General features: G+C 51.3%; 1 pseudogene across 1 annotated transcript; it reads right to left on the reverse strand.

The window, feature by feature from the left end:
• Positions 1–478: 478 nt before the first annotated feature.
• On the reverse strand, positions 479–3,769 carry LOC308511585 (tryptophan--tRNA ligase, cytoplasmic-like; annotated as a pseudogene). Its single transcript has 2 exons — positions 3,674–3,769; positions 479–1,888 (listed from the first exon to the last, which is right to left on the reverse strand). The product of its transcript is annotated as a tryptophan--tRNA ligase, cytoplasmic-like (transcript).

Below are 3,769 nucleotides of genomic sequence, written 5' to 3' on the forward strand. Positions count from 1 at the left end.
AGACTCAACTTAATAAAAGGGGCCACCTGGGGCTAATACTCAGTGTGAAAAGCAGCTTTCAAGCTGGGAGATCTCTCAGTCAAAAGCACAGCTAGCATTTCTGTTTGATTTTGGGGGGATGGGCTGAAATAGGCCTGTGCCCATTAAACTTCCTGAAATGAACACCTAGACCAAAGGCTGTATAACCATCAGGCTTTAAGGGTGTATGTAGAGTGGGATGTTGTCCAATGGAGGTCCTCCTAGGGGCAGAGCAGGCAGCTCACAGGGTGTCTTTGGAAAGGATGACACAGGGAGAAACAGTACTGACAGACACACAGAGTTACAGACACCAGGAACCGGAAGCCACGTGACAGAGCCTCTGGATAAATTATGGTTCCTTCTGTGCAGATATAAAATGGGCATTATTGAAAGTCATAGGACAGCTCTGGGCAGGGGTGGGGGTGTGTGTCAAGAATTCTTTGAATATCTCTTCCATAGCCTACTTGCACCTGGACTGGTGCTCTGCCAGGAGGGGCTGCAGGACCTGCATGAGCTCCTTCTTGAGCTCCCAGGTGAGCATGGCTCCACTGCTGTAATCCTTCCTGATCTGCTCCAGCTTGTCCTCATCCTCGAGCAAGAAGGTCATGTACATGAAGGACACGTCCAGGTGGCCATTTCCCCCAAACTGCCTGTGCTCCTCCATGATGTGTCTCCGTCCATAAAACACATACTTGTTGACCTTGGACTTGATCTGCTTGGCTGTGTCTGTGAGGAAGTGGACCAGTTGGGGTCACTGGCACTCCTTTGGGTCAGAGTCCCCTGCAGGGAGGGGAAGAAGGTCGAGTGCAGCAGGGTGGTTTAGGATAGAAAATCCTGGGTGTGACATCTCTTGTCATCCTGAAGTAAGGATCCTGGTTGATGGCACAGGGGCTGAGGCCTTGGACGTCCATCTTGCTCCCAAAGTTCTGTGGGAATGAGTTACTGAAGGAGGGAGCAGCCTGGATGGCAGGAAAGCTGATCTTCCCCTTGCAATCACTGTCTGCAAAGCCAAAAAATGCCTTTCACTTGGTTGAAGGTCACGTGCTTCTGATCTTCACCATATTCTTGTAGAAGTCTGTGCTCACCCCCATGTAGTCGAGGTCAGAGAAGATGGGCTTGTTGATGTCAAAGCCACAGGTGATGATGTCCTTGGCATTTTCCATGGAGTAGCCATAGGCCTGGTCCAGGGTCAGGACTTCCACAGGTACTTCTACTCATCTGCCATCCGGATGAGCAAGAGCACATTCAACATGTCCCGCAGCCACTTTGTGAAAATGAACGGGATGTGGTGGCCTACATGCATGGCTTCGGAAGAGGGGCCCCTGCCCATTTACCAGCGAAACAGCTTCTTGTTTTCATAGGCATCGAGGACTTGGTTCACGTCTCTGTTTGAGAAGAAGGTTCATCTGTGCAGGAAGCGGTGCAGTCTCTGGCCCCTGGCTCTCTCTATTCTGTTTATCAGCTCTTGGTCAATGTTATTGCTTCCCAACAGACAATGAGCTTGTCATACTCACTGCCTTTTGCACTGTTCTTCTGTTCATTTCAGGGGTCCACAAAATCCATTTCAGCTTCCATGGCACCTGGACCACTAACCCAGGTGCAAGGTTCTCTGGAAGGCAGTGGCCTTGTAGCTCTCCCCCGTGGCCACGTTGTAGCTCATTTTTAGCAATAACAGCCTCTTCCCTGCAGAATCAATTTCATCCTGGGCTGCGGGGGACACTGAAGAGGTGGCCCGTGGAGTAGCTGAGATCTCTGTGCAGCTGGGCTCTTCTTTTATAGTCTCCCCCCTCTTACCGTTTCCTTTTTTAAGCCCCTTTCTTCTCTTTTCTTCTTGTTCACCCCACCCTGCAGCTACTTGCAGTAAGAATTTCTTAGAAATCAACCAGTTTCTCACAAACACTTGAGCCTCTTGACCAATTCCTCATGAGACAGTCCAATCAGGTTTTGGTTGTGAGTGTGTGTATTTGGGGGAGGGTAGGTGTAGAGACCAATGAAACCCACTCTAAATTCAAACTATTAGCCGGTCATTGCATCATTAGCTGGTCATTAGCCACCCCACACTGCAAGCTGGCCTCCATTTAACCTCCACACTCACTCCCCATCTCACATCCTTAGTCTCAGTATGAGAACTGAGTTTTCATTTGTCCTCATGGGAAGAAAGGCAGACTCCAAGTGCCCTGCGGGTATTGTGCACTAAGGCAATGTTGTGAAAGATCAGTTCTGGGGTCACAGGGACCTGAATTTCCAAAGACAGCTTTGACTTTTTTAAAAAAAAAATATTTTTATTCATTTCAGGAGGAAAGGAGATGGAGTGAGATGAAAACTTCAATGATGAGAATTATTGATCATGTGCCTCCTGCACACCCCCTACTAGGGATTGAGCCCATAACCTGGGCATGTGCCCTTGACCAGAATCAAACATGGGACCCTTCAATCTACAGGCCAATGCTCAGTCCACTGAGCCAAACCGGTTAGAGCTGGCTTTTTACTTTTCTTTTTATTGCTGAAAGTATTATACATGTCCCTTTTTTTACCCTAGTGACCTCTCCCAGCACCTTACCCCCAAATCCTTCACCATCCCATTGTCTGTGTCCATGGGTTATGCATATACGCACATGAGTTCAGTGGTTGAATTCTTCCTCCCTCCACCCTCTCCTTCTTTCCCTATGAGGGTTGCCAGTGTGCTCCATGTCTCTTTGACTCTAGGTCTATTTTTTCATCACTTTATGTTCTTAGTTATTTTTCACATATGACTGAGATCATATGATATTGATCTTTCTCCCACTGGCTTATGCAAATTAACCGCCATCTTTGTTGGGTTAATTTGCATACTCATCCTGATTGGCTGGTGGGCATAGCAGAGTGATGCCAATTTCCATGTTTCTCTTTTATTAGTATAGACTAGAGGCTTGGTGCACAAAAATTTGTGCACTGGCGGGGGGGCGTGTCCCTCAGCTCCACTTGTGACCTCTCACAGTCTGGGACCCCTTCGGAGATAATGACCTGCTGGCTTAGGCCCGCTCCCGGTTGGCAGAGGGCAGGCCCAATCCCTAGGTGCAGCCCCTGGTCAGGCTCAGAGTAGGGCTGATTGGGGAGTTGGGGCGCCACCCTCAGTCACGATCAGGGTAGGGCCGATTGGGTGGTGGAGGTGCCACCCCCTGTCACAATCAAGGCAGGGTCAATGGGGAGGTTGCGGATTCACCCCCTCTCATGCACAGAGCAGGGCCGATAAGGGGGTTGGGGCGCTGCCCCCTCTCACACACAGAGCAGGGCCAATAGGGGAGTTGGGGCACCACCCCCTGTCACACACAGTACAGAGCAGATCAGGGGGTTGGGGAGCTTCCCGCTATCAGGCACAGAGCAGGGCCGATCAGGGGGTTAGGGCGCCATCCCCTGTCATGAACAGAGCAGAGAGGATAGGGAGTTGTGGCCCCGCCCCCTGTCACACACAGAGCCGCAGGGCGATCTGGGGGTTTGGGCGTTGCCCCCTCTCACACTGCTTCAGGGGCCAGGAGGCCTCGTGGCTCCACTGATCAAAGTCCTGGGAGGCCTTGCGGCTCTGCTTGTCACCAGGGCAGTGAGGTCTCGCTGCTCAGCTGATCCAGGTGCTAGGAGGCCTCACAGCTCCGCTGATCCCAGGTTCGGGAGGCCTCACGGCTCCGCTGTTCTCGAGTTCGGGAGGCTTTATGGCTCCGCTGATCCCGGGTTTGGAAGGCCCGGCGGCTCCACTAATCCCGTTGCTTGGAGGCAT

This window comes from Myotis nattereri (assembly GCF_964212035.1).
Source record: "Myotis nattereri genome assembly, chromosome: X".
In the NCBI taxonomy this organism is placed as follows: domain Eukaryota; kingdom Metazoa; phylum Chordata; class Mammalia; order Chiroptera; family Vespertilionidae; genus Myotis; species Myotis nattereri.